This window comes from Phyllobates terribilis, unplaced genomic scaffold (assembly GCF_046119375.1).
Source record: "Phyllobates terribilis strain yellow unplaced genomic scaffold, ASM4611937v1 Scaffold_12__6_contigs__length_324123572, whole genome shotgun sequence".
Taxonomy (NCBI): domain Eukaryota; kingdom Metazoa; phylum Chordata; class Amphibia; order Anura; family Dendrobatidae; genus Phyllobates; species Phyllobates terribilis.
Window position 1 is genome coordinate 277604121 of NW_027362772.1, and position 12123 is coordinate 277616243.

Below are 12123 nucleotides of genomic sequence, written 5' to 3' on the forward strand. Positions count from 1 at the left end.
TCACACATAGATTAGATAGATAGAAACATGTCAGTCACATATATATGAAGTACAGTGATAGTGTTGGTTACTGTACTTGTCATTTAGTATTAAAATAAAGGATTTATTATTAAAAAAATCGGCGTGGGGTTCCCCTTAATTTTAGGCTCTAGCGGAGGTTAAGCAGACAGCTGGGGCAGATGTTTGAAGCCTGGGAAGGGGGTAATACCCACGGAGCTTCCCAGGCTACTAATATCAGCCCCCAGCTGAATACATAGCCTTTACTAGCTATTAAAATGGGGGACCCCCCCCAAAAAATGACGTGGGGTCCCCCCTAATTTAATAGCTAGCAAAGGCTAGGCAGACAGCTGGGGGCTGATATTAATAGCCCAGGAAGGGAGCCATGAATATTGGCCCCCTCCCAGGCTAGAAACACCAGCCGTCAGCCGCCCCAGAAATGGCGCATTCATAGGATGCGCCAATTCTGGCACTTAGCCTCGCTCTTCCACGCTGCCCTGGTGCGGTGGCAGGGGGTAATAGGGCTGGGGTTGATGTCAGCTTATAATGCCAGCTGACATCAAGCCCAGGTTAGTAATGGAGAGGCGTCTATAAGACACCCCCATTACTAACCCCATAGTCAAAGTTAAAAAAAACACAAATACCCAGAATAAAGTCCTTTAATTGAAATAAAGACACAATTCTTTATTGTTCTAAATTAAACCATACTTACCGTCACGCCCATTCCAGCTGAAGCCAACGATCTCCTGTAATAAAAATAAAATAATAAAGCAACCTCATCCTTACCTTTCCATGGTTTCCACGACGGCTTCAGCTCTGCTACATCGAGATGACAGGCTGGACCGCAGCAGAACGCCGCCATCCAGCCTGTCATCCCGCAGACACTGAGAAGAGCAGGCTTGCGCTCCACATTGTCTCTCTGTGACGGCATAAAGATGAGCCGAGGTCATGTCCAATGAACTCGGCTCACCTCATGCACGTCACTTACAGCGTGGGAGAATTCTCACGCTGAAGCGCTGAGTGCAGGAGAATTTTCCCACGCTGTCAGTGAGGTGCATGAGGTGAGCTGAGTTCATTGGACATGAGCTCACCTCATGCACGTCACTGACAGCGTGGGAGAATTCTCCTGCACTCAGCACTTCAGCGTGAGAATTTTCCCACGCTGTCAGTGACGTGCATGAGGTGAGCCGAGTTCATTGGACATGACCTCGGCTCATCTGGATGCCGTCACAGCGAGACACTGAGGAGCGCAAGCATGCCTGCGCTTCTCAGTGTCTGTGGGATGACAGGCTCGATGGCAGCGTTCTGCTGCGGTCCAGCCTGTCATCTCGATGTAGCAGAGCTGAAGCTGTCGTGGGAACCATGGAAAGGTAAGGATGAGGTTGGTTTATTATTTTTCTTTTATTGCAGGAGATCGTTGGCTTCAGCTGGAATGGGCGTGATGGTAAGTATAGTTTAATTTAGAACAATAAAGAATTGTGTGTTTATTTCAATTAAAGGACTTTATTCTAGGTGTTGTGTTTTTTTTAAATACTTTACTAGAAATTCATGGCGGTCATGTCTAATACTGGCGTGACCCCATGAATTTTGGGCTTGGGGCCAGCTGATAATACCAAGCTGGCCCTAACCCCTTTATTACCCAGTGAGCCACCGCACCAGGGCCCTGGATGAGTTGGGTACAGCGCCAGAAGATGGCGCTTCTATGAACGCGCCATTTTCCGGGGTGGCTGCGGACTGCAATTTGCAGCGGGGGGGGGGGGCCCAGAAAGCTTGGGCCTCCCTGCGCTGCAGATTCCAGCCCCCAGCTGCCTAGTTGTACCTGGCTGGACACAAAAATAGGGCGAAGCCCCACGTATTTTTTTTTTAATTATTTCATGAAATTCATGAAATAATTAAGAAAAAAAGGCCTTCCCTATATTGTTGTGTCCGGCCAGGTACAAATAGTCAGCTGGTGGTTGGGGGCAGCCCGTTCCTGCCTGCTGTACCTGGCTGGACACAAATATAGTGCGAAGCCCCACTTCAATTTTTTTTAATTATTTCAGGAAATTCATGAAATAATTAAAAAAAAATTGACGTGGGGCTTCGCACTATATTTGTGTCCAGTCAGGTGCAGCAGGCAGGAACGGGCTGCCCCCAACCACCAGCTGCCTATTTGTACCTGGCCGGACACAACAATATAGGGAAGCCCTTTTTTTCTTAATTATTTCATGAAATAATTTAAAGAAAATTGACGTGGGGCTTCGCCCTGTTTTTGTGTCCAGCCAGGTACAACTATGCAGCTGGGGGCTGGAATCCGCAGCGCAGGGAGGCCCAAGCTTTCTGGGCCACCCCCGCTGCAAATTGCAGTCCGCAGCCACCCCGGAAAATGGCGCGTTCATAGAAGCGCCATCTTCTGGCGCTGTACCCAACTCATCCAGGGCCCTGATGCGGTGGCTCACTGGGTAATAAAGGGGTTAGGGCCAGCTTGGCATTATCAGCTGGCCCTAAGCCCAAAATTCATGGGGTCACGCCAATATTAGACATGACCACCATGAATTTCTAGTAAAGTATTTAAAAAAAACACAACACCCAGAAAAAAGTCCTTTAATTGAAATAAACACACAATTCTTTATTGTTCTAAATTAAACCATACTTACCATCACGCCCATTCCAGCTGAAGCCAACGATCTCCTGAAATAAAAGAAAAATAATAAAGCAACATCATCCTTACCTTTCCATGGTTCCCATGACAGCTTCAGCTCTGCTACATCGAGATGACAGGCTGGACCGCAGCAGAACGCTGCCATCCAGCCTGTCATCCCACAGACACTGAGAAGCGCAGGCTTGCTTGCGCTCCACATTGTCTCTCTGTGAGGGCATCCAGATGAGCCGAGTTAATGTCCAATGAACTCGGCTCACCTCATGCACGTCACTGACAGTGTGGGAAAATTCTCCTGCACTCAGCGCTTCAGCGTGGGAGAATTCTCACGCTGAAGCGCTGAGTGCAGGAGAATTCTCCCACGCTGTCAGTGACGTGCAGGAGGTGAGCTGAGTTCATTGGACATGAGCTCACCTTATGCACGTCACTGACAGCGTGGGAGAATTCTCCTGCTCTCAGCGCTTCAGCGTGAGAATTTTCCCACGCTGTCAGTGACGTGTATGAGGTGCGCCGAGTTCATTGGACATGAACTCGTCTCATCTTAATGCCGTCACAGCCAGACACTGCAGAGCGCAAGCATGCCTGCGCTTCTCAGTGTCTGCGGGATGACAGGCTGGATGGCAGCGTTCTGCTGCGGTCCAGCCTGTCATCTCGATGTAGCAGAGCTGAAGCTGTCGTGGGAACCATGGAAAGGTAAGGATGATGTTGCTTTATTATTTTTATTTTATTGCAGGAGATCGTTGGCTTCAGCTGGAATGGGCGTGATGGTAAGTATGGTTTAATTTAGAACAATAAAGGATTGTGTCTTTATTTCAATTAAAGGACTTTATTCTGGGTGTTTGTGTTTTCTTTTAACTTTGACTATGGGGTTAGTAATGGGGGTGTCTTATAGACGCCTCTCCATTACTAACCTGGGCTTGATGTCAGCTGGCATTATAAGCTGACATCAACCCCAGCCCTATTACCCCCTGCCACCGCTACAGGGCAGCGTGGAAGAGCGAGGCTAAGTGCCAGAATTGGCGCATCCTATGAATGCGCCATTTCTGGGGCGGCTGACGGCTGGTGTTTCTAGCCTGGGAGGGGGCCAATATTCATGGCTCCCTTCCTGGGCTATTAATATCAGCCCCCAGCTGTCTGCCTAGCCTTTGCTAGCTATTAAATTAGGGGGGACCCCACTTCATTTTTTGGGGGGGTCCCCCATTTTAATAGCTAGTAAAGGCTATGTATTCAGCTGGGGGCTGATATTAGTAGCCTGGGAAGCTCCGTGGGTATTACCCCCTTCCCAGGCTTCAAACATCTGCCCCAGCTGTCTGCTTAACCTCCGCTAGAGACTAAAATTAAGGGGAACCCCACGCCAATTTTTTTTTAATAATAAATCCTTTATTTTAATACTAAATGACAAGTACAGTAACCAACACTATCACTGTACTTCATATATATGTGACTGACATGTTTCTATCTATCTAATCTATGTGTGAAGCTCTATTCTGTCTGTTATATATTGTCGGGTACAGATGCTGAATTGCCGGCCGGCTTTTTTAAAGAGACGGTGCATGAAAACACTATTATTTTTTTTTAATAAATCCTTTACACTAAATGACAAGTACAGTAAGCAACATTGTCACTGTACTTCATATATATGTGACTGACATGTTTCTATCTATCTAATCTATGTGTGAAGCTCTATTCTGTCTGTTATAAATTGTCGGGTACAGATGCTGAATTGCCGGCCGGCTTTTTTAAAGAGACAGTGCATGAAAACACTATTATATTTTTTAATAAATCCTTTACACTAAATGACAAGTACAGTAAGCAACACTGTCACTGTACTTCATATATATGTGACTGACATGTTTCTATCTATCTAATCTATGTGTGAGGCTCTATTCCTTCTTGTCTAAATTGTCGGGTACCGGTGTATGCCGCTGCTGAATTGCCGGCCGGCTTTTTTAAAGAAAGCGTCTTCTGAGCAGTTTGTCAGCTTTTGGACACCTTTGAAGGTGTTTTCTATGTGTTTCTATGTGTTTTTGTTTGCCTGCCATTGGTTTTAACGGTGTTCGACGGTGTTCTAAGGTGTTCGACGAACAGTTCGATGAACAGTTCCTCGAACATCCCGGTGTTCGACGAACCGAACCCGAACACTACGGGGGTGGCTCAACACTAATAAGAACCATTCAGATTCCAACTTTTGTTTTACAAAAGAAAAGGTATCTCTGGAAGCAGGGGCAGCTGACCGTATATCCCAGAGATGTTATCGAGAAGCCACTCTGCAGCTAGTCCTCAGAGAGGTAAGTAAGTATCAAGGAAGGATTCAGCCAAACCTTTGAGAAAGGACATCAGAGACATTCTGAAAATGTGGACAAAAAGAGGTCCATGTGACATGGTGAGCCCTCATTTGTACAGACTTCAGCCCAGACTCAATGTGTACAAACCCCGAAACACGCTCCCTGTATACAAACCCAAAGACAGTGTTTATAGAGAAACAATGCTCTCTATATGCAGATCACCATGTATACACAAATACCAGACCCCCATATATACAGACCCCAGAAGAGATCTCCATGTATATACTGTAGACCCACAAATCCTCCTGTAGACAGACACCTGACGTCCATCTATATAGACCATAAACTAGACCCCATATTTATACATATCTCAGACTAAATTATTTCCTTTCTAAAGACCCAAGACCAGAACCCTTCATCCTTTTTATTCTACAGACTCAAGACCAGAGCCCTTTAGTCTTTTTACTCTACAGATCCAAGACCAGACCCCTTCATTCTTTCCTTTCTACAGATCCAAGACCAGACTCCTTCATTCTTTCCTTTCTACAGATCCAAGACCAGACTCCTTCATTCTTTCCTTTCTACAGATCCAAGACCAGACTCCTTCATTCTTTCCTTTCTACAGGTCCAAGACCAAACTATTTCATTCTTTCCTTTCTACAGACCAAAGACCAGACCCATTAATTCTTATCTTTCTACAGATCCAAGACCAGGCTCCTTCATGCTTTCCTTTCTACAGAACCAAGACCAGACCCTTTGTTCTTTCCTTTCTACAGACAAAAGACCAGACCCCTCCATTCTTTCGTTTCTACAGACCCAAGACCAGACTCTTTCATTCTTTCCTTTCTACAGATCCAAGACCAGACTCCTTGATTATTTCCTTTCTACAGACCCAAGACCAGACCCAATAATTCTTTCCTCTCTACAGACCCAAGACCAGACCCTTTGTTCTTTCCTTTCTACAGATACAAGACCAGACCCCTTCATTCTTTGCTTTCTACAGTTCCAAGACCAGACCCCTTCATTTCACTGGACCCTTTTGAATTTTACCCACAAAAACATATTTCACACCACATCCACCCAGTCTCAAATCACCAGATTATTTTTGTGACGTCCATCACGATTTACATCCATATCATCTATCTGTTAAATAGGTTTCATCGGATGAAACATCTCTCAAAATGTGGCCACATGGGCCATCAACAGCCACTGCAGGGGAAAGATAGTATTACATGGCAGCCATTCAGATGACTGAGTGTACGTCTAATAGAAAGACAGCTTGAGTTTCCAGAACAGTAGCCTCTCATACATAGTGCTTCGGTCCCGGCTCATAGAAGGGGTGACCAGAGCTGGGAAGACCTTCTATGACTTTCCTTTGCCCTAGAAGGGTTCATGTACTGGGGTGGTATTCATGAGATAAACCACTTTACTAGTACTGAGTCATGAGGCATTTGAGGACAGCACATACTGATGAAAATGAATTTGCGCTCCTCCAGGCATCTTCAGTCTTGACACATTTGTCACAAATATCATAACCGAAAGTGTTGGCACAATTTAAATTGTTCTAGAAAATGAAGTATTTCTTCCAGAAATATATTGCAATTCCCCATGTCTTGTTATACACATGTTTATTTCCTTTGTTTGTACTGAAATAACACAAAATAAACAGAGAAAATGGCAAATTTGACATAATGTCACACAAAACCCCCAAAATGGACTGGACAAAATTGTTGGCACCTTTCCAAAACTGTGGGTAAACAACTTTGTTTCAAGCATGTGATGCTCGTTCAAGCTCACCTGTGGCAAGTAACAAGTGTGGGCAATATGAAAATCACACCTGAAACCAGATAAAAAGAGAAGATGACTCGATTGTAACGGGTCTGGGAGGCGGAACCTCTGAGCTACTATACAAGGGGGCGGTCTTTGTAAGGGAGCGGGTGGCGACCAGGCAGGCAGTCACAGCAGGTGACCGGGACAGTCTCTAGAAGAACGGGCAGGAGGTCACGGCAAGTGACCGGGGCAGTCTCTGGATGAACGGGCAGATGGTCACGGCAAGTGACCGGGGCAGTCTCTGGGTGAACGGGCAGATGGTCACGGCAAGTGACCGGGGCAGTCTCTGGGTGAACGGGCAGAAGTCTCTGGACAGGCGGGTGGTCACAGCACGTGACGGCAGAGCCTCCAGGTAGGCTAGCAGACAGGCAGCAGATGAGCGCTCCCAGGTGAGCGGGCAGGAGTCACTGGACAGGCAGGTGGTCACAGCACGTGACGGCAGAGCCTCCAGGTAGGCTAGCACGCAGGTAGCAGATGTGCGCTCCCAGGTGAGCGGGCAAGCTGGTCCATAGACAGACTGACAAGAGTTGGAAGGCAGACCGTCAGACCTCAGGCTAGCAGGCAGGTAGCAGGATATCAGGCAGGAATTAGACAGCAGACTGGCAGGAATCTGGCAGGTATCTGGCAGGTAACTGGCAACGGGACCTGAGGGCTGAAGCAGAGTAGTGAACAGTGCTACAACATTGCTCGGGCACCTCCATTTTGGAGGAGGTGCCTTTTATATGGGAGGTCCTCCGGCAATTGGCCGGGGACTCCTTAGGACGGCGCGCGCGGTCCCTTTAAGAGAGGGGGAGCGCACGCGCGCGCGCCCTAAGCACACTGCCGGGGAAGGAGCGCGTGCCGGAAGCAGCGGGGAGAGCAGCGCTGGAGGACGCCGCGCCAGGAGCGGGGAGGTGAGAGGGACGGCGTCTCTGCCTAGAACGGGGCAGAGACGCCGATGCTACAGTACCCCCCCCTTTAGGCCCCCTCTTTTTTTGGCCAGAAAGAAATTTCTCAAGGAGAAGCGGGGCGTTGATGTTCTCCCTGGGTTCCCAAGTTCTCTCCTCAGGACCAAACCCCTTCCAATCTACCAGAAAAAAGGTTTTTCCTCTTACCCTCTTGGAGGCCAGAATACTCTCTACCTCAAAGATGTCATCAGCGGAAACCGGAGCAGGAGGAGCACCTGGATTTTTGGAAAAAAAGTTAAAGACAACGGGTTTGAGGAGAGATACGTGGAAGGAGTTGGGGATCCGTAGGGTGGCCGGGAGTTTTAATTTGTAGGCCACAGGGTTAATTTGCCTGAGGACTTCGAAGGGGCCGATGAATCGAGGACCCAACTTGTAGGAGGGTACTTTGAGCCGCACATGTTTGGATGAGAGCCAAACCTTGTCTCCCGGACGGAATTGGGGCGGATCCAGACGTCTCTTATCAGCATATCTCTTCATCCGCTCAGAGGAGAGAAGAAGAGCGGACCTGGTGCTCTCCCAAATAGTAGAAAATTCGCTGACAAGAGACTCCGCAGCAGGGTTGTCCACAGAAACGGAGACAGGAAGTGGAATCCGGGGATGTTGGCCACCGACTATAAAGAACGGGGATTTGGAAGAGGACTCGCTCTCATGGTTGTTATAAGAGAACTCGGCCCATGGTAGGAGATCCACCCAGTCCGAGTGGTGAGCATCAACGAAGTGCCGGAGGTAGCTGGACAAGATCTGATTGATCCGCTCCACTTGACCATTGGACTGAGGGTGGTAAGCGGAGGAGAAATCCAGGGTAATGTCCAGCAGCTTACATGTGGCTCTCCAGAAGCGAGAGGTGAACTGAACCCCACGATCCGACACGATGTGGAGGGGCAGACCATGGAGACGGAAGATGTGGCGGATAAAGTCTTTAGCCAGCTCGGGTGCAGACGGAAGACCAGGCAGGGGAATGAAGTGGGCCATCTTAGAAAAACGGTCAGCGACAACCCAAATGACAGTGCAACCGGCAGAAACTGGAAGGTCGGTGATAAAGTCCATAGCGATGTGTTGCCAAGGAGCAGCAGGTACGGGAAGGGGCAGGAGATGGCCGGCAGGTAGATGTCGGGGAACTTTGTTACGGGCACAGGATGAACAGGCCGCGACGAAGTCTACCACGTCCTTACGCAGGGTAGGCCACCAGTAATGCCGGGTAATAAGTTGGAAGGTCTTCTTTTGGCCAGCATGGCCAGCTAGTTTAGAAGAATGTCCCCAGCGAAGAACCCTCTCCCGATCTGGCACAGCTACGAACATCTTACCGGGTGGAAGACGAGTCAGATCCAAGGGGGCCACATTCATCACCTTGGAGGAGTCGATGATGTGCGTAGGTTCCTCCTCTTGATCGGAGGACAGGAAGGACCGGGACAAGGCATCAGCTTTGACGTTCTTGTCCGCCGGACGGAAATGAAGAATGAAGTCGAAGCGGGCAAAAAACAACGACCACCGGGCCTGGCGAGGATTGAGTCTCTGGGCATTTTGGAGATATGCCAGGTTTTTGTGATCCGTGTAGATAATTACCGGGTAGAGAGCCCCTTCAAGCAGATAGCGCCACTCTCCCAGTGCCAATTTGATGGCTAGCAATTCCCGGTCTCCAGTGGAGTAGTTGCGCTCCGACGAGGAGAAGATTTTGGAGAAGAAGCCGCACGTTACCATTCTCCCAGTAGAAGACTTCTGGGTGAGCACTGCTCCGGCTCCGGAAGAGGAGGCATCAACCTCCAGGTAGAATTGTTTATTACAGTCCGGACGGTGCAGGACGGGAGCAGAGGCGAAGGCTTTCTTTAGGGAAAGGAAGGCCTCCTCGGCTTCAGGCGACCATGTTCTGGGGTTAGCCCCCTTACAGGTAAGTGCAGATATGGGAGCAGTCCGAGACGAGAAGTGTGGGATGAAAAGACGATAATAATTAGCGAAGCCCAGGAATCGCTGTATCGCCTTCAAACCTTCAGGACGAGGCCATTTTAGAACGGAAGAGAGCTTCTCGGGATCCATTTGCAGACCTGTTTGGGAGATGACATAGCCCAAGAACGGAAGGGAGGTCTGATCGAAGAGGCACTTCTCGTATTTGGCGTAAAGGTGGTTCTGCCGAAGCCTAAGCAGGACCTGACGAACATCCCTACGGTGTGTGGGGAGATCCGGAGAGAAGACCAAGATATCGTCCAGGTATACCACTACGCAGGAGTACAGGAGGTCACGGAAGATGTCGTTGACTAGTTCCTGAAAGACCGCGGGAGCATTACAGAGACCGAAGGGCATCACAAGGTACTCGTAGTGACCGTCCCGGGTATTGAATGCCGTCTTCCACTCGTCTCCTTGACGGATACGGACCAGATTATACGCTCCTCGTAGATCCAGCTTGGAGAAGATCCTGGCGCCCTTGAGACGGTCAAACAATTCGGAGATGAGTGGCAGGGGATATTTGTTTTTTACCGTGATGAGATTGAGTCCTCTGTAGTCAATACAGGGACGTAGCGAGCCGTCTTTCTTTTTGACAAAGAAGAATCCGGCTCCAGCCGGGGAGGTAGATTTTCGGATAAATCCCCTAGCCAGATTCTCTTCAATGTACTCAGACATGGCTCGGGTCTCGGCTGCAGACAACGGGTAGATACGCCCACGGGGAGGAGTGGTGCCAGGTACCAGGTCGATCGGGCAATCGTATGGCCTATGGGGTGGCAACGTCTCAGCTTCCTTCTTACCGAAGACGTCCGCATAGGGCCAGTAGGGAGCCGGGAGACCAGGTAAGTTAGCTGGAGTAGGCTGAGGGCGAAGTGGACGGACCGGGACCAGGCAGGTCCTATGGCAGTCAGGACCCCATCGGAGTACTTCACCGGACCGCCAGTTCAATACGGGTTCATGTGTCTGGAGCCAAGGTAGACCTAGCAACAGGGAGTGAGAAAGTCCGGACAGCACATGGAATGAGATCTCCTCAGAGTGCAGCATTCCCACCTGCAGGGTTATGGGTTCGGTGACGAGCAGGATGGTCTCCGAGAGAAGTCTTCCATCCACGGAGGCGACTGACAATGGTTCAACCAGGGACTTGGTGGGAATATGGTATCTCTCTACCAGAGACTGGGAGATGAGGTTTCCAGCAGCTCCAGAATCCAGATGGGCGAGTTCAAAGAGACGGTTTTCTCCCCAAGCAATAGAGACCGGTAAGGTCAGAGACGGAGAGGGCTTACTTTTGTCTAGGACGACGTCTCCGAGTGGTCCTAGACACTGGCGTTTCCCGGCTTTTCCGGGCAGGAACGGATGAAGTGCTTCATACTGCCACAATAGAAACAGCTTCCCTCGGCTCGGCGAGATTCTTGGCGAGAACCGACCATCTTGGTCTGGTCGACCTGCATAGGCTCAGGAGAGTGTAGCTGAGGAGAGACGGAGGGAGTGACGGGTTTCTGAAAAGTAGGAGCTAGACGTGGAAACCTCCTCTCACGGGTGACCTCTTTGGCACGCTCCTGGAACCGCAGGTCAATCCGGGTGGCAAGAGTTATTAGGTCATCGAGAGTGGTAGGAATATCCCGACCGGCAAGTTCATCTTTTATATGGCCGGACAGACCCTCCCAGAAGACGGAAACCAGAGCGTCATTATCCCAGGCCAGCTCCGAGGCAAGGGTACGGAACCGTATGGCATATTGGCCCACGGTGAGACTTCCCTGACGGAGGCGTAGCAGAGATGATGCGGATGAGGTCTTCCGTCCGGGTTCGTCGAAGACTTTCCGGAAAGCCGTGAGAAAGGCAGGCAAGTCGGACACCAGGGGGTCTCCTCTCTCCCATAGAGGATTTAGCCAGGCCAGGGCCTCTCCGGTGAGATGGGACATGATGAAGGCAATTTTGGCCCTGTCGGAGTTAAACTGGTGAGACAGGAGTTCAAAGTGCAGGGTGCACTGATTTATGAAGCCCCGAGCCTGGGCGGAGTCGCCTCCGAAACGAGGAGGTGCAGAAAGCCGGGGTCCGGGGTAGGATACCATGTTATTAGTGGGCAGTGGAGCTGCCGGATTGCGAGTCATGGCACTGGCGGTGGTTGCAGGCAGAGCAGTCAGAGTGTCCAGGCGAGAATTGACATTCCGCAGGTGATCCAGGATGGACTCCTGTTGGGACCTCTGACGGGACAGTTCATGACACAGGTCCGAGAGCGAGGGAGCTTGGGGGCCACCGGGTTCCATGGCCCGAGCAAACTGTAACGGGTCTGGGAGGCGGAACCTCTGAGCTACTATACAAGGGGGCGGTCCTTGTAAAGGAGCGGGTGGCGACCAGGCAGGCAGTCACAGCAGGTGACCGGGACAGTCTCTAGAAGAACGGGCAGGAGGTCACGGCAAGTGACCGGGGCAGTCTCTGGATGAACGGGCAGATGGTCACGGCAAGTGACCGGGGCAGTCTCTGGGTGAACGGG